This window comes from Mus caroli, unplaced genomic scaffold (assembly GCF_978045245.1).
Source record: "Mus caroli unplaced genomic scaffold, Mus_caroli_1 scaffold_1, whole genome shotgun sequence".
In the NCBI taxonomy this organism is placed as follows: Eukaryota; Metazoa; Chordata; class Mammalia; order Rodentia; family Muridae; genus Mus; species Mus caroli.
The window spans coordinates 30,758,116-30,785,962 of NW_028227256.1; the positions used below are offsets into that span (position 1 = coordinate 30,758,116).

General features: G+C 43.2%; 1 pseudogene; it reads right to left on the reverse strand.

Moving 5' to 3' along the window:
• Positions 1 to 14,535: 14,535 nt before the first annotated feature.
• LOC110298893 (RNA-binding protein 10 pseudogene) lies at positions 14,536 to 17,424 on the reverse strand (annotated as a pseudogene).
• Between the last annotated feature and the right edge of the window lie 10,423 nt (positions 17,425 to 27,847).

A 27,847-nucleotide genomic window follows, 5' to 3' on the forward strand; every position in this document is an offset into this window, starting at 1 on the left:
AGGCCATCTTTCGATACATATGCAGCTAGAGACAAGAGCTCCGGGGTTCTGGTTAGTACATCATGTTGTTCCAACAATAGGGTTGCAGATCCCTTTAGCTCCTTGGGTACTTTCTCTAGCTTCTCCATTGGGAGCCCTGTGATACATCCAATAGCTGACTGTGAACATCCACTCCTGTGTTTGCTAGGCCCCGGCATCGTCTCACAAGAGACAGCTATATTTGGGTCCTTTCAGCAAAATCTTGCTAGTGTATGCAATGGTATGCACTTGATTTCAATTTGCAAGTATTTTATTGAAGTTTTACATTTATGTTCATTAGAGAAACTGACCCTTTATTTTATTTTATTTTATTTTATTTTATTTTATTTTAATTTATTGGTTGGATCTTTGTCTGATCTTAGTATCATGGTAATACTGGCTTCAAAAAGAATTTGGAATTGTTTTCTCCTCTCCTGTATCATGGAATAACTTGAGGAATGTTAGGTTTAGTGCTTCTTTGGAGCTCTACTTGAATTCATTTCTTTATCCATCTGGTCTGGTATCTTTTGTACCTAGAAGATTTTAAATTACGGTCTCTATCTCATTGGGTATTATGGATCTATTTATATTATTTACTTTGACTTGACTTTTCTTTGGAAGGTCATGTAGAGCCATGAATTCATTCATTTCTTTTATATTTTTCAACTTTGTAGAATACAGGTTTTTAAAGTAAGTTCTCACCATTCTCTGAATTTTCTCAGTGTTTTAATTCCATTTCCGAGAAAGACATTTTTTTTTCCCCATCCATTTACTCTAAGGTAGTATCTATTATTGATGGTGAGATATCTTTCTTGGAGGCACCAAAAAGATAAATCCTGTTTTCTAACCCAAGTTGTTGGTATATCTTTGAGGAATTGAGGCCGTTAATATTGAGAGTAATTATTGAACAATGTGTATTAGTTGCTGATTGTCTTAGTTTCTATTGCTGTGAAGATACACCACGATGAAGGCAACTTGTACAAAGCCTTTAATTGCGGGGGGTGGGGCAAATTTACAGTTTCAGAGAATGAGTCCATGACCATCATAGCAGGCAGAGAGCATGACAGTAGGCAGAGATGGCCCTAGAGCAGTATCTGAAAACTTACACGTTAAGACAAAAACTAAGAGGCAGAGAGCAAACTGCAATGAAACCTTAAAGCCCACCCCCTGTGACACACTTCTTACATCAAGGTCAGACCTCTTTCAACACGGCCACCTCTCTTAATCCTTCTCAAACAGTTCCACCAACTGCAGATCCAGCATTCAAACATACGGACCTATTGGGGAAATTCCCATTCAAACCACCATACTGTTATTTTGTTGTGGTGGTGGTGGTGGTATTTTCTTATACCTCTTTTGCATTACTATTCTGCAATCTTTAGGTATTCTCTGTGCTGTTGTGGGAGTGTTAAAATTTCTCTTCAGACTGAAGTATTCCTTCTGGTATCCTCTGTAGAACTGGCTTAGTGGTTATAAATCCATTTTTATTGTTTTTCTTTCTCCTTCAATTGTAACTGTTGATATCTTCATTGGGTATAATAGTTTGGACTAGTATCTCCGGCTTTTAAGAACTCATAGAACATCAGGGCCCTCCTGGTTTTGAAAATCTCCATTGAAAAATCAGGTGCTATTCTGATGGACTTGCCTTTACATGTGACTTTTCTCCCGTTTTCAATATCCTTTCTTTGTTCTGGATATTAGTGTTTTGATTATTTTGTGATGTGGTGAATTTCTTTTTTGATCTAGTCTATCTGGTGTTCTCTATGCTTCATGAAACTTAATAGACATGTCTTTCCTTAGGTTAGGGAAGTTCTCTTTTATAATATTGTTGAAAATATTTTCTGTGCACTTGTCCACAATCTCTTCTCCTTCTTCAATACTTATGGTCCATGGGTTTTTATGGTGTTCGAGAGTTCTTGTACATTTCAGTTGTGTTTTGTTGTTTGTTCGTTTGTGTTTTGATTTAACATTTTCTCTGATAAGGTGATCCAGTTCCTCTATCTTGTCTTCAAGACCTGATATTTTCTCTTCCACTTGATCCAGTCAATTGATGAGAGTTTTCTGAACATTGTATTTGATATCCTAGATTCTTCTAGATTTCCTAGATTTTTGAATTTTGTTTCAGTTTGGTTTTTCTTCTAAGATTCTGTCTCTTTACTAAAATGTATTTTCACATCTTGAATTTGTTTGTTTTTACTTAATTCAACTGTTTGTTTTTGCTTTTGCTTTCACTTCTTTATATACTGTACTCTGAAACTTATATACATTTTTTTTTAGTTTCTTGAAAATATTTATAACTGCTATTTTGAAGTCACCATCTTAAACATCAACTAAGTGGCCTTTCTCATTGAATATTACAACAAGTTACTAGTTTTGGAGGATATTATTTAGGTTACTCATAGTGTTTGCACTTTTGCCTTATGGCCTAAGCATCTGGAGTTGGGTCATTAGTAGTATGCTTTGGTACGGATATCTAGTCTCACCTTTTTTGAGTAGATATTTGTGTCTTTGTTTGCTGTAACTTGTTCATTGAATGGCCAGCTGAATCATGCTTAATATTTAAGTCTTGGGGCAACTCTCTGTTGATGTGTAAATGAGATTCTAGGAGTCTCAGATCAGCTAAGAATAGTGTAACTTCCAAGTTCAGATACAAGCTTTCTGTAGCTAGAAGATGCTTGCTCCAATCGTTAGAAGTCTGTGGAGGGCTCCCTGGTTTCTACAAGGTGGTCCTTGGGTGTCAGGGGCTGAAGTCACAGTGGGAGTGGATGGGAATCACTGGAGGTGGGGCATAGGACACCATACCATCTTCAGGTGGATGTGAGTTGGGTGGAAATCAGGCTGGAATATTCTAACTACAATTGGAAGCACACAATATCATGTTCTCTCTTGGTGTCCTGGTGAATGGGATGGCTGGTGAATGGGTATATTGGCTCTAGGAGTTCCTACTTGGTGTCTGGCTCACAGGACTGCACATAGTCCCCAGGAGCAGGACAGTGGGTAGAGTGGCTGATGGGTGATTAAACATCTCTGAGAGACCCTTCCAAGGCCTGGTCCACGGGATGCCTGTGTTCCCTTGGTAATGTGGTTGTTGAGGCGACTGGTGGATAGGCAGGAAGACTGACTCTTTGGGGGTTCCTAATGGAGATCAGGCTCACAGGCTTACCTCAAAGCCTCCAGGAAGCAGCATAGTGGATGATAAACCTGTTATTTTTAACAGAGGATTTTATTCTTGTTTTATATCAGAGCACTGAATTTTGATTTTTTTATGAATTTTAACAAAATTTTATATATTATATATATATATGTGTGTGTATATCTAACTATTATAAATGTGTGTATATGTACATTTATATATATGTACCTGTCTTAGTTAGGGTTTCTATTCCTGCACAAACATCATGACCAAGAAGCAAGTTGGGGAGGAAAGGGTTTATTCAGCTTACACTTCCATGCTGCTGCTGTTCATCACCAAAGGAAGTCAGGACTGGAACTCAAACAGGTCAGAAAGCAGGAGCTGATGCAGAGGCCATGGAGGGATTTTTTTTTTTTTTTTTACTGGCTTGCTTCCCCTGGCTTGCTCAGCCTGCTCTCTTATAGAACCCAAGACTACCAGCCCAGAGATGGTCCCACCCACAAGGGCCTTTCCCCCTTGATCACTAATTGAGAAAATGACTTACAGTTGGATCTCATGGAGGCATTTCCTCAACTGAAGCTCCTTTCTCTGTGATAACTCCAGCTGTGTCAAGTTGACACAAAAATAGCCAGTACAATTGACCCCTTGTCAACTTGACACACAAACACATCACTATTAAGCCTCAACCCTTACATTCTTATTCATCCCCAAGATCTAAATAACTTTAAAAGTCCCACAGTCTTTACATATTCTTAAAATTTCAATCTCTTTAAAATATCCATCTCTTTTAAAATCCAAAGTCTTTTTACAATTAAAAGTCTCTTAACTGTGGGCTCCACTAAAACAGTTTCTTCCTTCAAGAGGGAAAATATCAGGGCACAGTCACAATCAAAGCAAAAATCAATCTCCAACTGTCCAACGTCTGGGATCCAACTCACGATCTTCTGGGCTCCTCCAAGGGCTTGGGTCACTTCTCCAGCCATGCCCTTTGTAGCACACATGTCGTCCTCTGGGCTCCAGATGCCTGTACTCCACTGCTGCTGCTGCTCTTGGTGGTCATCTCATGGTACTGGCATCTCCAAAACACTGCATGACCCCTTCAGTCCTGGGCCTTCAATTACAACTGAGGCTGCACCTTCACCAATGGCCTTCCATGGCCTCTCACAGTGCTGAGCCTCAGCTGCTCTGCATGACCCCTTCATGCCTTCAAAACCAGTACCACCTGGGTGACCCTTACACATTACCAAGTCCCACTGCAGAAGGAGTACAACCTTGCCTATCTCTGGAACACAGCCTCTTTGTGCTTTCAGAAAACACCTCCCAGAAGATGTCACCTCAACGATGCTGGTCTTTTCTTAATCACCGCTAATTTCTTAGCTCCAGCTAACCAGCATCAATAGTCCCAGTAATGCAAAGTTTTTGCTTTAGTAGTTCTGGTATCTTGTTAATCACAGCTGATTCTTCAGCCCCAGCTAACCAGAACTACAAAATCTTCACAATCAAAACAGCAACAGCCCTGAAAAGAGTCTTTAATTTTCCCTCTGAAATTTCACAAACCAGACCTCCATCTTCTGCACTGTTCTCAACATTATCTTCCAAGCTCCTACACAAATTCTGACAGAGCTCTTAACAACGAATGGATCTTCAAGCCCAAAGTTCCAAAGTCCTTTCACAGTCCTCCCCAAAACATGGTCAGGATGTCACAGGAATACCCGACTCTGCTGGTACCAATTTGTCTTAGTCAGGGTTTCTATTCCTGCACAAACATCATGACCAAGAAGCAAGTTGGGGAGGAAAGGGTTTATTCAGCTTACACTTCCATGCTGCTGCTGTTCATCACCAAAGGAAGTCAGGACTGGAACTCAAACAGGTCAGAAAGCAGGAGCTGATGCAGAGGCCATGGAGGGATTTTTTTTTACTGGCTTGCTCAGCCTGCTCTCTTATAGAACCCAAGACTACCAGCCCAGAGATGGTCCCACCCACAAGGGCCTTTCCCCCTTGATCACTAATTGAGAAAATGACTTACAGTTGGATCTCATGGAGGCATTTCCTCAACTGAAGCTCCTTTCTCTGTGATAACTCCAGCTGTGTCAAGTTGACACAAAAATAGCCAGTACAGTACCTATGCATATGTATACTACATATATGTATATGTATATATATATATATATAGTGTGTGTGTCTGCGTGTGTATGTATATAATCTCTAACTTTATTCTCCACAAACCTTTTATGACTTATTTGTACCTTCTGCAATGTGCTTAAGCATATTGATTTGGCCTTCATCTTTCCTTTTCTGTTTTGGAAGAGCCTAATCATTTTACTCTAGGATAAAACCTTATTTTGCCATATGTATTCTTATCTCGAAAAGTCTCTTATTGCAACATTCCCTACCAAATACATATCCTCATACTTAAATTTTTTCTTACTTGCTATTTCCCCTTATTTCATTTCCTTCATGACATAATTTTGTAATGTCATAACAAAGCAATATGACAAATATCAAATTATTTAAAATAAAACTAAGTCCAAATTACAACCTAGTATAACAAATTAAGATTACCCAACCATTCATTATTAATTATAAGGTTACATCTATTGCCAATTCAGGTAGATTTTATTATTGCTTGAATTTCTTCAAAAAAATTTTTTTAATAGATTTTTCTTTTGGCATCTCATGACTTTGGGAGTTACAGAATGTCACATTCCAGCAAGAGAAGCAGAAGATTACAAGCCTTCCAGCAACCTTGAATAGTAAAACTATATCAGGACAGGCAAAAGCAGAAGAGAGACAAGATAGAGAGAGAGCAGATCTGTGCATGCCCACCCTGAAATCACTCTCTCTGATACAAAATTGCTGGGACAGAGAGCAAATTGTTTGTTTTTGAGTAGGAGGTCAAAGAGGAGAAGAAAGAACATGCCCAGTACTGTAGACTGGACAAGATACTCATTGTTTGGGCCAGAGTTGATGGGCTGGGTCCATAGCATTTGTACTGAAACAGATAAAACATGAAGAAGGGATTGTGGAGCCAAATCGTGTTGAGGTCTCCATAAGACCAGGATGCACATTATTTCCTTCACCAAATAATTTTTTAACTGTTTATTTTGTTCTATTTTTAACTCCACCTTTTCCCTTTATCCCTCCAACTTCTCCTATATACCTATATATACCCCACCACATCCTTAATCCCTTTTGAGATTATGGTATCTTTCTTTGTTACTGTTACATAGATAGCTAAATATAGAAATATAACCTGTTAGGTTCACTCAATGCTACCAGTGTGTATATGCATGCAGGGCCAACCCTTTGGAATTCGATAGCGAATTAAGGGACTCATGCCTGCACACAGCTATTTGTGCTGCTATCAGCATGCCTTAATTGGATGTAGCTCTTCTTTTATGGGTGTGGTTTTGAGAGATTTCCCCCTTCCATGTTAGGATGTCTGTTGGTGCTATAATTTCTCAGGCCTTGTTTAGGCAACAATATTGATGGTATATTGTGGGTGAAGCTTCCCTGTCGTTTCCATGGATACAGTCACAGATTCCCTGGATTTCCATCACTTACAACTTTCCACCCTATCTTCCAGCCTTGGTTGTATTACAACTTTGTTATTGTCTATTACAACTTTGTTGTTGGTTCTATTACAACTAAGTGAACTTGGTTCACTTACAACTTTCCACCCTATCTTCCAGCCTTCTCAGCCTTGGGTGCCCGAGCTATGTTATAGATATATTGGTTGTGACTGGATGGCAGAAGATCCCTTGCACTATACACTTTGACCAGTTGTGGTTTCTCTGTACTAGTCTTCATCTGCTCCAGATTTCTTTGATTGGGAGTGTGAGCTATACTCATGGGTTTAACTATGGGTGCTAAGTTCACAATGCAGCTGTGAATTATGCTGTAAAGGAACAGTAATAGTTTCTCTTCTAAGATTGATGACCTTCGCTGTCCCAGGTAGTTGACTAGATTTCCCTACTGGTGGAATTGGCCTTAAGTCTAATTAAACAGCTGTTGTTTAATATCCAAGGAAAGAATGAGACTATTATTGTGTAAATTGGCTATTTATTGTTTCCCTCCCTTGGAAGCCCCCATGGCAACTTCCAACTGTCTTGGAGTGTTCTCATAAACACTCAGAATTCTCCTCAAATGATTCCATTCTTGGACTTTGTTCTGGCAAATACGTATAATTATAACTTCCAGAAAGCAGAACAAAAGCACAAAAGCCAAACCAAGATTCCTGATCCTAGGGCTGGAGCCATGGCTCAGTGGTTGAGAGCATTTGTTGCTTTTGTAGAGGACCTGGGTTTGATTTCCAGCATCCACACGGCAGTTTATAACCATCTGTAACTCTACTTCTGGGGTATCTGACATTCTCTGGTGATCTCCAGAGACACCAGGCATGCTCTTACACATACATATACATACATGCAAACAAACACTCAAACACATAAAATAAAAATAAATGAACCTAATGTTTTATTTTTTAAAAAGTCATGTATCTAAACCCTAAACTAGGCATGGTGGCTCATGCCAGTGATCCCAATGTAAGGTAGAAAATTTAAGTTTGACATCCTAGACCAAATTGGAGCCAAGGAAGAAAAATAGTTGGGCCCTGAAGCAGCCTGTTCCAGGAGCTTGACTGACCACACCCTGTTCCAGGAACTGGCTGACCACAAAAGTTAGATTAAAATCTTGAGAACAATCTTGAGAAGCAGGGAGTTTCCCCTTGTGATTTTTAGTTCCCCCATGTGATTTTTTCACTGGTTGGTATTTTTGGTATTTTCCAATAATGCCCTCCCTACCCCCTTGGGTTGTGTTTTTTTCCTTTAAATACCCCCTTTCCCAGCTACTCCAGGTCGAACTCCTCTACCCCTGCGTGGGATAAGAGTCAGCCCCAAGCCGGGCGTGGTGGCGCACGCCTTTAATCCCAGCACTCGGGAGGCAGAGGCAGGCGGATTTCTGAGTTCGAGGCCAGCCTGGTCTACAAAGTGAGTGCCAGGACAGCCAGGGCTACACAGAGAAACCCTGTCTCGAAAAACCAAAAAAAAAAAAAAGAGTCAGCCCCAGCGTGCTGGTTCCTATCAATAAACCTCGTGTGATTGCAGCAAGGATGGTCTCTCGTGAGTTCTTGGGGGGTCGCGTCATCCCGAGACTTGAGTGAGGGTCTCCCCTCTTCAGGGGTCTTTCACCAGCATTTGGAAATGAGGTGGTAAGTTAATGAGTTCAAAGCCAGACTCAGATTTGTCATGAATCTACACCAGCCTGGGCTACTTGGGACTCCATTGAAAGCAAACAAAGTCATCCATCTGACCAAACTCCTCTCAGGAATCATAGAGAAATTTTTTCATGTAGACAAAAACACAGTATGTTGCTAGTAAACCAGGCATACATTAAAGTATCAGTTCAGTCTAGGCATGAAACCACAGCACTCATAAAGGTAACTATGTAATTTTTTGTTTTCTTTATTTATTTGTACGTGTATATATGCATACTATAGTGCACATACAGAGGTCTAAAGATTCCAAGGAAAGAGTTCTCTCCTTCTACCATGAGGATTCTCAGGTGTGCCCCTCCCCAAGGCTTGAATAGGCTAAACAAACAAACAAACAAACAAACAAACCCTCCAGATGGTTTTACAACCTGGCTGGAATCAGTGCCCCGCCTTGCCACATTTGCATTTCCTAAGGACCTTTGACCGCCTACTGAGCTTATTTTACAACTCAATCCAAGTGAAACAGGTGAAACAGAACCCAAAAGAAACAAGGGGATGGGTCCTTGGGTTTTCCCCTATATATTCAGAGCTGTACATTAAAATGTGAGCCTTGGTCTGAGAACTTTGTCTTGTCTCCTTATTTCTCTCGTTCCCTCATTGTATTTCATCCCCAGCTCTTTTTCCAGGTGTACCCCGTTCTTCATGGCCGCTGGACAGCTACACTCAGGGGTTGAATTATCCACTAAAACATATTCCCTTATTCATAACCATGTCATTTTCATCTTTTAGAGATTTATTTCTATTAATGTGCCAGCCACATGTTTGCAAGTATACTGTTAGAGGCCAGAAGAAGGTTCCAGGAGCTGGAGTTACAAGAAACCATGAGCTATAATACATTTCAGGTGTTGGGGAGCACCAGTCTCCCCCAAAATTAGGAAATACTATTAACCACTAAGCATTTCTCCAGCTCCATAATTTCAATGACAGCTTGTGATAGCTTAACATATATTTTCCTTCTCTGAACTAATTGATAAGTCAATTTTATAAAATGTATATACAATGCACATATACACACATGTAACAATGTAACATAGAGATGTTTTATATATGTGTGTGTATATATATATGTATATATATATATAGTAGTAAAAGTTGGGAGAAAATTATATTTGGGCTAATGAGATAACTGGTATTAAATTTATTATTATAGCAATATATTATTGGTTTTGTAAATAGGTGTATTATGCATAACGATAACACCTTAGAAAAGGTAATAAAGGGGCTGGTGAGATGGCTCAGTGGGTAAGAGCACTGACTGCTCTTCTGAAGGTCCTGAGTTCAAATCCCAGCAACCACATGGTGGCTCACAACCACCCATAATGGGAATGGCATGTCTGAAGACAGCTACAGTAATGTATAATAAGCAGGAGCAAGGACTGAGCGAGTGGGGTCAAATAGAGGTCCTAAAAAAATCAATTCTGAACAACCACATGAAGGCTCACAACCATCTGTTCAGCTACAGTGTATCTATATACATAAAATAAATAAATAAATAAATCTTTTTTTAAAAAAGGAAAAGGCAATAAAAAAAAATATATATATGTATATACACACACACACACATATATAGTAGTTCTTTATATGAGTGGAAATAAGCTGTTAAAAAATCTAATGCTGGCTGGGTGTGGTGGCACACGGCTTTAATCCCAGCACTCAGGAGGTAGAGGCAGGCAGATTTCTGAGTTTGAGGCCAGCCTGGTCTACAAAGTGAGTTCCAGGACAGCCAAGGCTACACAGAGAAACCCTGTCTCGAAAAACAAACAAACAAACAAACAAACAAAAAACCAAAAAACAAAAAAGGAGCGCTTACATGGATATTTCTATCCATAAATGCCTCCGTCTCAAGAGTACAGAGCAGTGCCCGTATAAACTGGCTTCAGCTCGCTACCCTTCAACCCCGGACACCAAAACATCAGAGCATGCCCCACAGATATTTCTTTTTCCATTAATCGATTTATTGACAAGTACTTTCTTAGCAAAAATATTTGTGAAGAAATACAAAAGACCTCAAACCAATCAGCTTAAACACATCCCTAAATTCTTGGAGGAAATGAGGACACCTAAGACAAACAGAAATGACAAAATAACCAATAAGTAGAGCAGGGTTATTGAGAAATTACAGAAAATCCAACGGCATGATCCTAACACCATTGTCTACGTGTTTCTTTCACCTCCCATCAAAGAAGCATCTTGTGCGACAGCTAAGACTATTACAGAGCTCTGCAAACGGGGAAATGCACAGAATACATGATTATGGCGTGCCCTAGCCACGTTGATACATCCGCAATGAGACACCTGCACCTAAGGCTCAGGGAAAACCATGGAGGAGGGCGTGGGAAGACAGTAAGGGATGCCTGCTGCTAGACAGCATCTTCTTGACAGGACAGAAAAACTACACCCATAAAATCACAGTATGGTTGTCCAAACGTACTTGCCTAACTACAATATAAGCTGGCATGCCAATATGGTGAGGAGAAACTTCACAAGTCTTCCCATGCCATAAAGATCTATAGGCAGTCGGTGACTGCTAAGAAAGGGAGAATCTATTTTCTCCACGAACAAGTTCGAACTGCCACATAGGTTATCCAGTGTCAAAGGGTCCTACACACATGTATAAATGAGCAACACTTAACACTTAACAGACTCCGAGTATATATGTGTGTGTGCATGCGCACACATGTATGTGTACATGTGTGTGCTCACACACAAGTGAGTGTGTGTGTATGTTAGCAATAAGAATTAAATTGGAGAGGGCTATAAATTTGGGAGGCACTGGGAAGGATCATGGGAGTACTCGGAAGAGATGGGGGAGAAAGAATGATGTAGAGCCTATGTATGTATGAAGTTTTCAATAAAATAAAATAAAAACCAATAAACAGATAAACCTTTATTAAGCCAGACTGGTCAAGAAACAGAAGACTCAAATGACCAGATCAGAAAGAAACAGGGCTCATTTATATCACCTTTGCCAAAATAATTGTTAGAGGGTGCATAATGAATGGTTGTATGCGAACAAATTAGATAAAATGGGAAAATTCATAGAAAGCCAGAAAACACCATAAGCCATGGCAGAAAACATAAGGATTCTGGGGTAGCTGGTGGACTACAAGTTCCTTTAGTGTGAGTGTGAATGATGAGAGCCAGGATAAGAAAATAAACAAGGTAACAAAGAGTCAGGATAAGAAGAGACCAGAAAGAAGACCATCAGGGATCAAGAGAGAGGCTATAGCGGCCACCCGCACCAAGAGTTACAAAGAGAACACAAAGAAATCTAGCAAGGATCTTGCAACTCCCTGGGAAAGGAGACCAGAAACAGCAGGGATTTGATAAGCCAGGTGGCCTTGGTGAACACAGAAATTCCTAGCCATATTAGGAACCCAGAGTTATCAAAAGACTTAACCACAGTGTGTGGGCTTGTTCTCAAGAAATTCATGTGTCACTCCCCAGATCACACAGTGCTATAGGCATGCAGCATTGAGAGAAGGCCTATTGTTTGAGACTAAGTTATTCTGGGAACCTGAAAAGAGCGAACAGTCAAGTCAGGGAACCTGAGGACTATTGCTTAATGTGGGTGCTAGGAACTGAACCTGGATCCTCTGCAAAAGTTCCCAGCCCTGAGCTCGCTGTAGCCACTAGGATTGCATTTCTATAGCTCACTCTCTCATTCTTGGCATGGAATACATGTCCTAGTCATTAATTTTGAGTGACCAAATTGGTATTTCATGAAGGAGAAAATTAAAGCACTTTCCTTTGGAATCAGTTAACCAAAAGTGGGTCCAGATGTGAATTCTCTCTCTGTCTCTGTCTCTCTTTCTCTTGAGACAGTGTTTCTCTATATAGCCCTGGGTATCCTGGAACTCACTCTGTAGACCAGGCAGGCCTTGAACTCAGAAATCCTCCTGCCCCTGCCTCCCAAGTGCTGGGATTAAAGGTGTGTGCCACCACTGACTGGCTTGAATTCTCTTTTTCATGTTCTTGTGAATTTGTCCTTTGTCTGATGCATGAATCAGAATGTGTGCCTACATCTGTGTCTGTGTGCTCTGCACGTTTCTATGTGCATCTGTCCCGGACAAAGGCCTTGGCTCTCTCTTTCTCTTATTGAACAGCATAAAAAGTATCACGTGGTGAAGAAATGGAATATTTTACAGAAATCTTTAAGAGTTTTATAAGGGTTTAAGTTACTGTCTTCAACTGATCCCAACTGACTGTAAGCAACATTATTTATCAACAAATATTCATAAATGAATATTAATTTCAGAAGATTGTTCCCAAACTCTATATTTGCTGTTTTCTGCAAATGATACAAATGTGTTACTCTTGGTCAGGGGCATGGAGGAAGGAGTACATGATTTAAGATTGCAGCCATGCATTCATTAGCTTACATTCTGAGAGTTTATTTTGTGGGAAATCCAAGGCAAGTGAGATTGATGTTACAGCATTCTTTTCTTTTTTAAAGTTTTATTTATTTATTCTATGTAAGTACACTGTAGCTGTCTTCAGACACCCCAGAAGAGAGCATCAGATCTCATTACAGATGGTTGTGAGTCACCATGTGGTTGCTGGGATTTGAACTCAAGATCTTCAGAAGAGCAGTCAGTGCTCTTAACTGCTGAGCCATCTCTCCAGCACTCTACAGCATTCTCTTAAAGGCAGGTTAAACAAATAAATATTTTTTTCAAAGTATCTAAAATAGTCTTTATTTATTTGTGTTATTTTTTTTTCCTGAGACATGGTTTCTCTGTATAGCCCTGGCTGTCCTGGAACTCACTCTATAGACCAGACTGGCCTTGAACTCAGAAATCTGCCTGCTTCTGCCTCCCCAGTGCTGGAATTAAAGGCGTGCGCCACCACACCTGGCTTTAAAGTAGTCTTTATTAAATCACTTTTCAGTCTTCCCCCTTTACCAACCAAATAAATATTTTTTAAAAAGAAAGAAATTAATCTGGGCTGGAGAGATGACTCAGTGGTTAAGAGCACTGACTGCTTTCAGAGAGGTCCTGAGTTCAATTCCCAGCAACCACATGGTGGCTCACAACCATCTGTAATGGGATCTGATTACCTCTTCTGGTGTGTCTGGAAATAGATCACTCATAATAAATAAATTGCCTGGCGTGGTGGCGTACGCCTTTAATCCCAGCACTTGGGAGGCAGAGGCTGGCGGATTTCTGAGTTCAAGGCCAGTCTGGTCTACAGAGTGAGTTCCAGGACAGCCAGGACTATACAGAGAAACCCTGTCTCGAAAAACTAAAAATAAATAAATAAATAAATAAAAATAAATAAATTAAATAAATATATTTTTTTAAAGGGCAGGTTAAACAAACAGGCTGAATACATAGTAGGGAATAGTCTTATAAATAGTAGGGTATAGTTAAGTCTTAACTGGTTCTGAGGTGTATTATTAACTCTGGCTATGAGGTCCTAATATTACATTACCACAATTTTTTTCATTTTTTTATTTATTTTTTGGTTTTTCGAGACAGGGTTTCTCTGTATAGCCCTGGCTGTCCTGGAACTCACTTTGTAGACCGGGCTGGCCTTGAACTCAGAAATCTGCTTGCCTCTGCCTCCCAAGTGCTGGGATTAAAGGCGTGCACCACCACCCCCAGCCACAATTTTAAATGTATTATTCTTGTTTACATAGCCTTCTGGTTTTGTTTACTCTTTTATTAGTTTTGTCTTTTTTCTCATATTATTTTAATTTATATTTTATGTGCATTGGTGTTTTGCCTAGATGTATGCCTGTGTAAAGGGGGTGTCAGATCTTGAGGTAACAAACAGTTGTCAGCTGCCATGTGGGTGCTGAGATTTGAACTTGGGTCCTTTGAGAGAGCAGCCATGCTCCTAACCACTGAACCATCTCTCCAGCTTGTTTCTTCTTTTTACATTTAACTTTGCTCCCTCTTTTTCCTTGTCTTTTATTTTACTCATTCTTAGTAGTACTAATACCTTTTTTTTTTGCAGGCTTTTTAGATTTTATTACAAAAGGAACATGATTTGAACCCAATTTCCCAGCAAAAGTCACCAACTCCAAGTCTAATTTGGCTTCTCTGGTTGGGGAGCAGGCTGGTAGACGAGCCTTCCTTAGACCATTCCACACTTCATCTTCTCTGTCCCTGGATGGATACACCACGTCTGTAGAAACTGCTTTCAAAGTTGTTCACTGGGCCTCATTGAATCGGGTCACCATTGTCTTGTGCAGTATCTCCTTATAGGATTCTGTTGAGGTGACCCCATAGGAACTGCCCCTGGCACCCAGGCCAGAACCTCGAACTCGTGTTTGGGCCTCAATGGGTGTCACAATGCCCTGTTTCTTGCGGCCCAGACCACTGCCTTCTTTCCAGCCCATGGCCTGGAGCATTCGACTGCCAATGTTGTCACTGCCTAATCCATCCCGAGTGGGTTGTTCAAAGTCCACAGAGGCTGCAGATATGCCACCATACTTCCTCCGTTTGGGCTCTGGTGGCTCAGGGATACCATACTTCTCCCTGCGTTCAGCCGCACGGTCTCGATACTTCATTTGCTCCATGTCATTTTTCTCTAGTGCTTCCAATTCGTTTTCTGACAAGTGGGCTCGCCGATGAATCTCAAGGTTTTGCTTGTGGAGCCCAGAGAGCTGCTGGTGCCGGATGAGTGCCTCCTTGCTGGGAAACTGGCGGCGGCAGAGCAGACAGACTAGCTTCTGCCAGTCTGTGAGCTTTTCTTCCCGTTCAGGACCTCCTCGCTCCTGTTCCTCCTCACTGTCACTCTCCCTACTATAGGCTGCCACCAGCCCTCGAGGTGGGCTTGGGCGGTCATCACTGGCCAGCTTTGGGAGATCCATGCTGGTGTGCTGTCTTTCAGCTAGCGCTCCCTTCTTCTCAAGGATGGCATAGCCTGCATCTGCAATGGCCGATTCCCGCCTTTCATCATCTCGTAGAGCACCAATAGGCTGGAAGCTGTTTTTGAAGTTTTCTTTTTGCTTATTGAGACTGCGTGCCCACCGCTCCATGTCCTTGGCAATCTGTTGGGCTGTCTTTGTCTTATGCTTCTCTTTTTTCTCTTTTCCCTCCTTTGATGATGCCCCCGTGTCCTTATGTCCATCAGCAGACTGCTCCAAGGCAGGTATGTAGGTCTGCCGCTCCCCATCCCAGTATAGGTACTGCTGACTCTGAGCATTGTAGTAATACTGGGAATTGGGATCATAGTATAGACCAGTCTTGGGGTCATAGTAGTAGCCAGATGTCTCATCATATTGGTAAGTAGAGACATCAGGAACAGGGTACTGGCTGTAGGACTCTAGGGCAGTGGGACTGATAGCCGGTGGTAAGGCAGAGCTGGGATGAGTAGAGCTCTGGAGCTCAGACTTGAGCACAGCAGGTGATATGATGGTATATGATTGGCTGTTGGTAGCAGTGCTCTGGCCACTGCTCCCCTCAGCTGATTGCTGATAGAGCCCAGGGGCAGCACCGGGCTGGGCTCGAGAGAAAGCCTGCAGTGACACAGAGTCTGCTCCAGCCTCAAGGGAGGCCTCAGGACCTGCTCCAGCTGGGTCCCCTTTGGTCCCAGTCATGCCAGGGCCCTTGCTGTTCTTAAGGTAGCCATGGGCATAGAGGGAATCTGTTCCCTGGCTGCTGCCATAGCCCTCATCCTGTTGGTAGTAGCTGTAGTCAACTGGTGGCTCCTCAGGGGCAGCCCAGGCACTCTCTCCACCCTGGGAGGCCTGTGAGATTGCCCAGTGTGCAGCAGCAATGGCAGTATTGGCCACAGAGGCAGCATTGATGCGACTGCCTTCATTGGAGGCCATATCCCTCTTAGAACCCTTGGCAAACTCCACGTTGATGGTCTTGCCATCGATGGTGAGCGGAGGGTGCAGGGCCTGCAGGATCTGTAGCAGCTGGGCTGCTTCCACGGTGGTGGAGAGCTGGATGAAGGCGAAGCCTCGGTTCAGCTGAGTCTGTTTGTCCTTGATAACACGCACATTGGAAGAGGACAGCACCGCATAGGGTGCTAGGGCCCCGAGGATGGAGTCCATAGTGCTGTGTGGGTTCAGGTTTCGTAAAATAATGGTGTCACTGGCATTCTCGGAGCTTGGCTCTGAGCCCTGTGACAGGGCTTGTGAGGTTAGCACTCCCTGGGACTGGTAGTGCTGCGGCAGTGGGAGTAAGCCCTGACTTAGCTCCCGCCCACCCAGTGGCAGTGCCTGCTGATCCAGCTGAGTGCCAAGGGGCAGCTTCTGCTCTGCCTCTGATTTGGGCACACCACATTTGAAGCACTCTCGGCGCTTGAAGTTCTGGACACCACACTTATTACATAGCCAGTCCTCATTGATCTTGGGCTTGGGGTCGCTGTAATGCATGGATACCTTCTGGCCCAGGATGTTGAGGGAGTGCTGATTGGCTTCCATCCATCGTGTAGCGTCCTGCAAGTGACTAAACTCGACGAAGGCGAAGCCCTGGCTCTGACCTGAGGATTTGTTTCGCATCAGCCGGACCTCCCGTGCTTGGACACCATGGGACTGCAGCTGCCCACGGATCTCTGCACTTTGCTCTTCAGATGAGTCGTCATACTCATGCTTGCCGTCCGGACTGCCATACTCTCGTGGGTATGAACCGTACTCCTTGTCACTATAATCATGGTCCCGGCTGCGGTTCTCTCCACTATCATCCTGTGAACGATCAGTGGCTCCATAGCGGCCAGTCCTGTCACCACGACCACCTCGTCTTTCATACTCCATGTCCTGATAGGAGTTTTAGGAGCTGCTGGGGCCCCTCCTCAGTAGCTGGCTCCTTTCACTTCTCAGCCACCCCTGTTGCTGCTAGCATGATCTGCCCGTCTGGGTGATACCTCCTGCAGAGACTCTTCTAGGCCCGGGCTGTCAAGGGAGGGCTCCCAGGCATCACCTCCGCCCGCCACCACCTCCTTCAGAACTGTTAGTTCAAATGGGAGCCAATGCATGCAACTACCAAGTCCAAGACTGGGGGCAAAAAAGAGGAAAGGGGGAGGGGAGACGCGACCTACGCGTTGCCCTCCCAAGAAAACTCAGTCCCACCTCCTCCTAGCCGGCCACAGTCACCAACACAAAATGGCGATGAGAAGAAAGCCGGCGCTCAGATCACCATCCACCTACTAAGGGAGTGCGCTGGCTGGCCCTGGCATTCTCTGCTTGGCAAGCATATGCTACCTCCCCATTCCCTGTGTGAACCGCCCAGGAGTCCAGAAAAATAGAGTAGCTATTGGCTACCCCACTCTTTAGAAGCTTGCTGTCCTTTGAAGTTGAAAGACAAGTGGAAGCTCCACCTCTTTCCCTACAGGGCCATCTAGATGTCACCGCTTTCTTCTTATGAAGAAAATGAACAAACCTCTCAAAAACAAATCTCTCCCAGACTAACAGAAATGATAACGTTGATTCGGTAGCGACACGGCGTGGGAGGTAAAATAGAGTCCGCACCTTGTCGTACTCTTAAACAAACTTAGGCCGGAGATCTTACTTATACCTTTTGTATTAGTCAGGGTTTTACTGCTGTGGACACCATGACCAAGGCAAGTCTTATAAAAAACAACATTTAATTGGGGCTAGCTTACAGGTTCAGAGGTTCAGTCCATTATCATCAAGGTGGGAGCAGGGCAGCATCCAGGTAGGCATGGAGCAGGCAGAGCTGAGAGTTCTATGTCTTCATCCAAAGACTGCTAGTGGAAGACTGACTTCCAGGCAACTGGGGTGAGAGTTTTAGGCACACACCCACAGTGACACACCTAATCCAACCAGGTCACACCTATTCCATCAAGGCCACACCTCCAGATGGTGCCACTCCCTGGTCCAAGGATATACAAACCATCACATTCCACTCCCTGGCCCTCATAGACCTGTTCAAAAACATGAGTCTATGGGGGCCATACTTAAACATAGCATAATGCAAATGCATTTAGTCCAACTTTCAAAGTCCTCATAGTCTATAGCAGTCTCAACATGTTAAAAGTCCAAAGTTCAAGGTCTCTTCTGAGATTCACTCAACTAATTAACTGTAATCTCCAAAGCAAGGCAGGAAACCAGCTGGGAAAACTCCAAACTCTGCATCTCCACGGCTGATGTCAAAGCAGTCTTCAGATCTCCACTCCTTTTTCATCTTTCTTGACTGCAACAAACTGCTTTCTCTTGGGCTGGTTCCGCTCCCTGTTAGCAGCTTTCCTCAGCATGTATCCCATGGCTCTGAGTCTCCAAGGCAATTTCAATGTTACAGCTTCTTGCTTCAGTGTCTGGGATTCCACTTGATATTTTGGGCTCCTCGTAAGGTCTGGCATCACTTCTCCAGCTCTGCCCTCTGTAGCACTCTAAGCTCAGGTTGATCCACTCCACTACGGCTGCTGTTCTTGGTGATCACTCCATGGTACTGACATCTCCAATACACTGGGGTGTTCCACTTTAACTAGGCTTCACCAATAGCCTATCATAGGCTCTCTTCATGGTGCCAAACCTCAAATCCTTTGCATGACCCCTTCAGTCCTGGGCCATCAACTACAGCTGAGGCTACACCTTCTCAAATGGCCTTCCATTACCTCTCACAGTGACAAATCTCAGCTGTTCTTTGTGACACCTTCATGCCTTCAAAACCAGTACCACCTGGGTGATTCTTACACATTGCCAAGTCCAGCTGCAGCACAATGTACAACCTTGGCTATCTCTGGAACACAGCTTCTTTGTGCTCCCAGAAGATTTCACCTCAGTGATGCTGGTCTCTTCATAATCACTGCTAATTTCTTAGCTCCAGCTAACCAGCATCAATTGTCCCAGTAATTCCTTCCATTCTTAACTCTAGAGCCAGAGCCACATGGCTGAAGCTGCCGAGTTCTGCTGCTGGCAGGAATTAGAACATGACCTGCTTGTCACTGGCTTTCTGTTTTCCAAATCCTTCACTGCCTAAGCTTGGCTATCCTGGATCTTGCTCTGTAGATTGGCTTTGAATGCAGAGATTAGCAAGCCAGTCTCCTGGGATTAAAGGTGTGTACCACCATGCTTGGATCTAAATTTAGCTGGGTAGGATCTTGCCCCAAGGTCCCACTTCCTTAATCTGTTATCTCCTAGAACACAAGATTTTGCTCCATTCCACTCCCTGCTACTCCTTTAATACTCGAACCATGTATTTTATATTTTTCCTTTCTAAGCTTGCTATGCTTGTTCAAACTTCTCTTCATAAGACTCAACCAGAGAACAAAGTCTCTGCTGGGCTTTTTTGAAACTTCTTTTGTCAATGTAATTAATCCAAGTCTCTTCACCTTAGCCTCAGGCAAACTTTTCAGACAAGGGCAAAAAGTAGCCACATTCTTCACCAAAATACCACAAAACCAGTGTTTATGCCACATTCTGAAATTCTTCTCCTTTGAAATCTCTTGGGCCAGGTCAACACAGTACAAATTACTCCCAGCAACAAAGTCTTCCATATTCCTACTAGGATGACCCATTAAGCCCCATTCAAAGCATTCCACTGCTTTCCAAATCCAAAGTCCCAAAATCCACATTCTTTCAAATAAAAGCATGGTCAGGCCTATCACAGCAATACCCACTCCTAGTACCAACTTCTGTATTAGTCAGGGTTTTACTGCTGTGAACAGACACCATGACCAAGGCAAGTCTTATAAAAAACATTTAATTGGGGCTAGCTTACAGGTTCAGAGGTTCAGTCCATTATCATCAAGGTAGGAGCATGGCAGCATCCAGGTGGGCATGGAGCAGGCAGAGCTGAGAGTTCTATGTCTTCATCCAAAGGCTGCTAGTGGAAGACTGACTTCCAAGCAACTGGGGTGAGAGTTTTAGGCCCACACCCACAGTGACACACCTACCTAATCCAACCAGGTCACACCTATTCCATCAAGGCCACACCTCTAGATGGTGCCACTCCCTGGTCCAAGAATATACAAACCATCACACCTTTATTGATGTTTTTTCTATCATTTATTTAGGAAAAAGTATTACATATTAGGGAAAAAAAACAGTGTAAAGTCAACTTAGAATTTAATAATTTTCAACCATATCCCTGTTCTAGCAAACATTTATTAGGGAAAAGCCATGAAAAAAAATTGCACTCAAGAACTGCGAAAGGGGCTGGCGAGATGGTTCAGTGGGTAAGAGCACTGACTACTCTTCCGAAGGTCCTGAGTTCAATTCCCAGCAACCACATGGTTGCTCACAACCACCCGTAATGAGATATGACGCCCTCTTCTGGTGTGTCTGAAGACAGCTACAGTGTACTTATGTATAATAATGAATAAATCTTTGGGACTGAGCAAACAGAGTTGACCTGAGTGAGTGGGGTGACCAGAGCAACCAGAGCAAGCAGAAGTCCTAAAAATTCAATTCCCAACAACCATATGAAGGCTCACAACCAGCTGTACATGTACTAATATACATAAAATAAATAAATAAATCTTAAAAAAAAAAAAGAACTGCGAAAGGAAATTAGGCCTTAGCTCATCATCACATCAGAATGAATGGTGTATCTTGGACCTTTCTGTTACTTCCTGCACAAAATCCTCTGAAGGCTGGGGTATAGCCTGCCTAGCATTGAAGCCAGCCTTGGGCTGCACTCTCACCCTGCTAAAAACAACAAAATAACACCCCTTCTCCCTGCTCCCCCTGGATATCCCTGGACTGCTACAGCAAATCCTATCAAGTCACGATGGAATCCTTAAAATTATTACCTTTGGAAACATCCAGCCACTTCTGTTGATTTTGAATTTTACATTTCAATACTATTTTTTCTACCATATTTCCATGATTACTTGTGGCTTATTCCATCTCTCTAGTTTAAGAAAATTCACATTAAGCTTTCGGTAGGATGGGGTGCATGCCCGCCTCTGTGTGGGTGGAAGACAGAGGACAGTTTTGTGTAGTCAGTTCTCTTCTTCTGGCTGAGTGTGTGCTGAGGTTGAATGCAGACCATCAGGTCTATGCAAGCATTAAAAAAACAAAAAAAAAAAAAAAAAAAACATAGTATTTCTATTGGTTGCTTGAGAATTTCACATAATGAGCCCAGATAACATTTACTTTCCTATCTCCCCAGGTCCACCTGTCCCCCTACCTTTAATTTTTTTTTTTTTTTTTTTTTTTTTGAGACAGGGTTTCTCTGTATAGCCCTGGCTGTCCTGGAACTCACTCTGTAGACCAGGCTGGCCTCGAACTCAGAAATCTGCCTGCCTCTGCCTCCCAAGTGCTGGGATTAAAGGCATGTGCCACCACACCCAGTTTGTCCTCCTACCTTTAACCCTCCCCCCACCCCTGCACTTCCCCTCCCTGGGAAGAAAGAAGAAATGAATGAACAAGCAAACAAACAAACAAAAATACCAATTCCAGGGGCCGGTAAGAACACTGACTGCCCTTCCAGAGGTCCTAAGTTCAATTCCCAGCAGCCAAATGGTGGCTCACACCATCTATAACAGGATCTGCTGCCCTCTTCTGGCAAGCAGGTGCACATGCAGACAGAGCACTCATATACATAATATATATATATATTTTTTTTTTTTAAAAAGAAGGTTCTATTAAAAAAAATTCAAGGGCTACAGAGATGGCTCAGTGGTTAAGAGCACTGACTGCTCTTCCAAAGGTCCTGAGTTCAAATCCCAGCAACCACATGGTGGCTCACAACCATCTGTAATGAGTGAGATCTGATGCCCTCTTCTGGTGTGTCTGGTATGCTTACATGTAATAAATAAATAAATCTTTAAAAAAAAATTCAAGAGTCAGATTTTAAAGTTGAACAAAATCGGCACAGTGGAGTGGACCTGCAATCCCAGCACTTGGGAGGTAGAGGCTAGATTATAAACTTGAGGTCAGCCTGGACTGTCTGAGACCCTGTCACAAAATGAAGCAAAACAGGACAGGATAAAACAAGCAGGACAGTGACTTAAAGGTGGCAACATGAAAAACGAATTGAGGATGGGGCGGGGGAGCCAGAAATATTGGAAATGTGGCTAAAGGTGCAGCTTAGTTAGTAGAGAACCCATGCAAAGCCCAACTTTGTTACCCAGCACCACATAAACCTGGTGGTGGTACATGCCTGTACTCCCCGCCTGTGGGATGCGGATGCAGGAGGGTCAGAAGTTCCAGGTCATCCTCAGGCACATAGAAAGTCCAGAGACAGCATGGGATATGTGGAAACTTGTCTGAATTTTTAAAAATGATAGGAAGAGCCGGGCGGTGGTGGTGCACGCCTTTAATCCCAGCACTTGGGAGGCAGAGGCAGGCGGATTTCTGAGTTCGAGGCCAGCCTGGTCTACAAAGTGAGTTCCAGGACAGCCAGGGCTATACAGAGAAACCCTGTCTCGAAAAACCAAAACCAAAACCAAAAAAAAAAAAAAAAAATGATAGGAAGTTTGGGGATGAGAAGCTCAGTTAGTTAATACTTGATATGGTGTAAATAGGTACAGCACAATGAACCAATCAGAAGGAGGAATGCCAAGGACAGAGGGTCACAGCTGAAGAGGACATCAATGATGCCAGGGGAAATGGCTTATGCAGCATAGAGCCTGCCACACAAGTCCGAGGACCTAAGAACCCCATATAAAAATGTCAGGTTCCAAAGTGTACATTTGTAACCTCATCTCTTGGGGACAGAGTCAGACAGATCCTTTGAGCTCTCTGCCCCCGTAGCTTAGACAGCAAGAGAACTCTGGGTTCAGCAAGCAGTTGCAGTTATGAAAAATAAAGAAGACAGGACAGTGGTTAAGGAATAGACCCAACATTGACCTCTGGCTTCCTCGTGGGTTTACACGTACCCCACATGTTTGTGCACATATAGGCACATCGTGGACACATATACACGAATGCATTTTTAAAAGCATGAACACAATATTTCAGAACGCTGATACGATGACTAAGCCAAGCCTAAGAATTTGTGGGAAGGAAGGAACTGAGATAACCCACTACGACATAGGGGATCTGCTCAGTGAAATGGTGACAGAAAATTCTCCCAACTTAGGGCGTCAGCAGGCGGCTTTGTCAGTAAAAGGATGCTGAACAAGCATGAAGACACGAGTTCAGATCCTAACACTTACAAGGAAAGTGGAGAATGGCAGCACACACAGTGTTGGGGAGCCTGTGCTAGATCCCCGGAGTTTGTCTGCTAGGTAGCATAGTTCAACCAGTGAACCTCAGGTTCACCAAGAGACTCTGTCTCAAAGAATAAGATGTACAGTGACACCCAACATTAATCTACAACTTTGATGTGCACACACACACACACACACACACACACATGAAGGGGAGGGTTGGAGGGAGGGATGGAGGGATAGAAAACGAGAGGGAGAGTTCCCTAAGGCTAGAGAAGAAATAGTCACTCAGCACAAGGTTCATTTAAAGCCCAAATAACAGCCAGAGAAAAATCTCTCAGTGACATGCTATAGTCAAGATGTCAAAGGCACAAACCATAGAAATAACATAGACACAACACCAACTCACCTTCAAAGGCAAATGCCAGGTGTTTCATCACTAACCATAAAGGCCAGAAAAACATGAAAAGCATACTTGAAGCCATCAAAATAAATAGCTCCCAAGTGATAATTGCTAAATCAAGCAAAGCTATAATATAAAATGGATGGAGAAATAAAGACATCTCCAGCTCAGCTGAAGTCAGTTCAGGAACCTCAAGGCAGCACTGCAGAATACTATACACAGAGGCAGAAAAGATGAAAGTCTACATACAAGAGCACAGGAGAAAAGATTTTCGTGAGAGAAATAAACAAATGAGAAATCCAATACAATAAACCAGAAAGCCCATAATACTCTTGGAAAGACTGTAAGGAACAAATAGTAACCAATTTATGATTGTCTGGATGAGAAATGCCCCTCCGTAGGTTCAGGTATTGGAACATGTGGTCCTCACTCGATACTGTTTGAGAGGTGATACAATGTTGCTAGAGTAACGGTCACTGCAGTCTGGCTTTGGGAGTTCACCATCTGGCCTCACTGCGTACTAGTCCATGTGTCCCAGGAACAGGGCGTGAATAGTTGTCAATGGATATTTGTCTTTAATAGCAGTGGCAGACGTGGAACATAAGGTGGGTTTCTGGCCAAACAGCAACAAAAATAGCAAAGAAAGCAAGGTTACATGCAAGCTGTGCTTAGCAGTGCGAATCAGCCAAGTGCGAGTCAGGAAAACTCAAAACAATGCTTCAGGTGGAGCCCAGCATGAGCCTCTAAAAGTCAGCGATGTGACTTGACACTGATATCCTTAAGGCTGGATGGTTCTGTTAAGCTTTTGGGAACATCATCTCTACCAAATATAAGCTGTAGTGAGAATTTTGGTTCCTTTAAAAACTCAGAACTATTCTTAAGACTAGGTTTTCATTTTAATCCCAGGTGTGGGTCGTGGGGCTGCTTTTCTCTGTCTGCAGCAGCTGAGTATGATTTGCCTCGTGCTCTAGCAGGGGCATGAATTTGCCAGCTGCAGATAGTTTCTGTCAATGTGTGACATTTGGAAGTCCGGGTTCTCTTCAGAGGGGCTATAAATGCTAGGGATCCATGAACTGTGAATTGTTGGTTGGTTGCTGTTGTTGGTTGTGGTTTGTTAAGCAGTTATGAGCAAAGAAGAAAGAGAACAAGAAGTGAAAGACCCCCGAAGGGAGACCCTCACTCAAGTCTCGGGACAGCCGCGAACCCAAGAAGACACTGAGACCGAACTCAGAATATAGGAAGGAAGATTTAATAAAGCAACAACAAGCAAGCACATGAACCAGAGCTCTGGGGCCGAAACTCATACACCAAGCATGGTGTAGAGGAGAATCGACCCCGACCCAAATTTTTCACAGGCTTATATAGGAAAATACCAAGGGGGGAAGCGGGGCAGGGAAAGTACAAGTTTGCGTAACTGAGGGTTTTTGCCAAGGGTTTTTCCAAGGGGCTTTCCGTAACCAAGGGGTCGTGTCCTATATTTGGCAATGTACCCGATCTATTGAGACATTCTGAGGTTGTTCCAGGAGGCCTTTATCTCAAAAATGTTCTTGGGGTTGTTCCAGGAAACCTTTATCTAAAAATGTTCCTGGAACAGTCCCCAATTGGGAGGGGGTCGAACTCTGAGTTGAAGAGTTCAGGAATGTTTTCTGGGGTGAAGAGTTCAGAAGTGTTCCGGGAACAATCTCCAGATGGGAGGGGTAGGACTCTGAGGTGAAGAGCTCAGGTGGCCAGTAATTTTCCTCTTTCAGAAGAAATTAGATATCCTGACAACAAAGATCAGACTTACCCCAAAGAATTTGATGCCTCTAACAGCAGGAAGTAGTCTAACAATGTTAATTCATTCCCCTCTATCCTTTTTTCTCTCCTATGTAGTGTTAGGGGGTTAAAAGGGTGGAAGAAAAAAAAAGAACCCACAAAGTAGCCAAAGATCAGCTACAATAAATAAGTAAGGCTTATCTAGTTTGAAGCAGAGCTTGAGGGTTTTTTGTTTGTTTGTTTGTTTTTCGAGACAGGGTGACGGGGTTTCTCTGCATAGCCCTGGCTATCGTGGAACTCACTCTGTAGACCAGGCTGGCCTCGAACTCAGAAATCTTCCTGCCTCTGCCTCCCAAGTGCTAGATCTGTAGACCAGGCTGGCCTCGAACTCAGAAATCTGCCTGCCTCTGCCTCCCAAGTGCTAGGATAAAGGCATGCGCCACCACTGCCTGGCTAGAGTTTGGGACTTTATTAAGCATATTTAATATGCATGCCTGAGCAGGAGGGTTGGGAGAAACCAAGCCACTCAAGGACAAAACACACTGAGAAGTAAATCTGGACTTCTCAAGACGGTCATCTTTACAAAGGGGAACTGCTTTTAAAGATTTAAAAAGTATGTATGTTCACATGTACATATGTGTGCATGTGATATATATGTTTATTGTGTGTGTGCATGCATGTGATATATGTGTTTGGTGTGTGTGGTGTCTGTGTGCGCACATGTGTGTATGTGCAAATGATGTATACACAGGCACCCATGGAGGCCATAAAAAGGCACTGGATACCCATAATTGGATTTATAGGTGTTTAACAACTGTCTGATGTGGATGCTGGGATCTTAACTTGGGTCCTCTGCAGAAGCATCAAAAACACCCCTGAACCATCTCTCCCTCTCTTAAATGAGAACTTAAGGGCATGCCAGAATAACAACATCTTCCCACTGCCATCCACCTACTAAGGTTTCCCCACCTGCCATTGGCACTGTAGGCAGAGGAGAGAATCTTCAACTTGTGGACCTTTGGGGAAATAGTTCAGGTCCAATTGTGAATGTTTTTCTTTGCTGGCTACACCCACTCTCTAAAATACCAGGATTGCCTCCCCAAGTATCAGACTGGTTTTTTGTTCGTTTGTTTTGTCTTTTACTCCTTTGTATCAAGGTATCCCTGTGTCTTTCAACCTGCCCTAGACTCCAGTTATCCTATTATCCCACAGGGCCTTTTTTTTTTTTTTTTTCCTATCCAGAAAGGGTGTTTGTAAGAGGAAGAAAAGGTTTTCCCAAACAACCAGAATTAAAATTTGAACCTCGTCAGTTCTCTTTGTGCAGGCTGTCCCCTGTTCCCCAACCCCAGCTGGAAGAACAATGCATCTTCTCCTGTCAGGAGAAATGTCATCTCAAGCATACTCAGTAACGATGACACCACTACAGGAACATCCCAGTCTGGGGATCAGTCTCATTATGGGACAATAATCACACTTAGGCACATAGAACTGGAAGACATAACAGAAGGGAAGGCTGTCAGCTTATTGTAAAGTATCTCTGCCACCGAGAGCAAACGTTGTTACAGTACTGATAGTCTGGAAGGCAGGAAGATAGCAATGGCACATCGCTAAGAAGTAGTTGCAAGTCTTAGACAACTGATTCATATGAAAATGGGGACAGAGGAGAAACCTGGAACAGACTCTAGCCCTTCCCCACGTGCAATGTTCAACTGACTTAGGAGTCTGGCCAGCCATCATCAGCTATGAGCAGCGCTTGCTTTTGCTTGAGTGGCTTCCCTGATGTGTATCTTATTTACTATGATATCCTGTTAGCCACATAGTGTGACTCAGGGTGTGCTACATAAAAATGGGCTGATTATTGCACCTGCAAAGGTACAAGATCAGACACTGTAAGATACTTGGGACAATTGGTGACCAGAACAAAATTTAAAACACACACACACACACACACACACACACACACACACAAATGTCCACTAGAGTAGACAATTTGTTTGTTTGTTTGTTTGTTTGTTTTGAGACAGGGTTTCTCTGTGTAGCCCTCAAAAATCTGCCTGCCTCGGTCTCCCAAATGCTGGGATTAAAGGTGTGCACCACCACTGCCCAGCGACAAGCTGATTTAAAAACATGAGGGAAAGCCAGTCTCATAGGCTCTGAAACTTTTTCTACATAGTATTGACACATAGTAGGGCAATTTGCCATGACTTGAGGTAGCACAGTCCATTGATATCAGAACTGAAGTTCTATA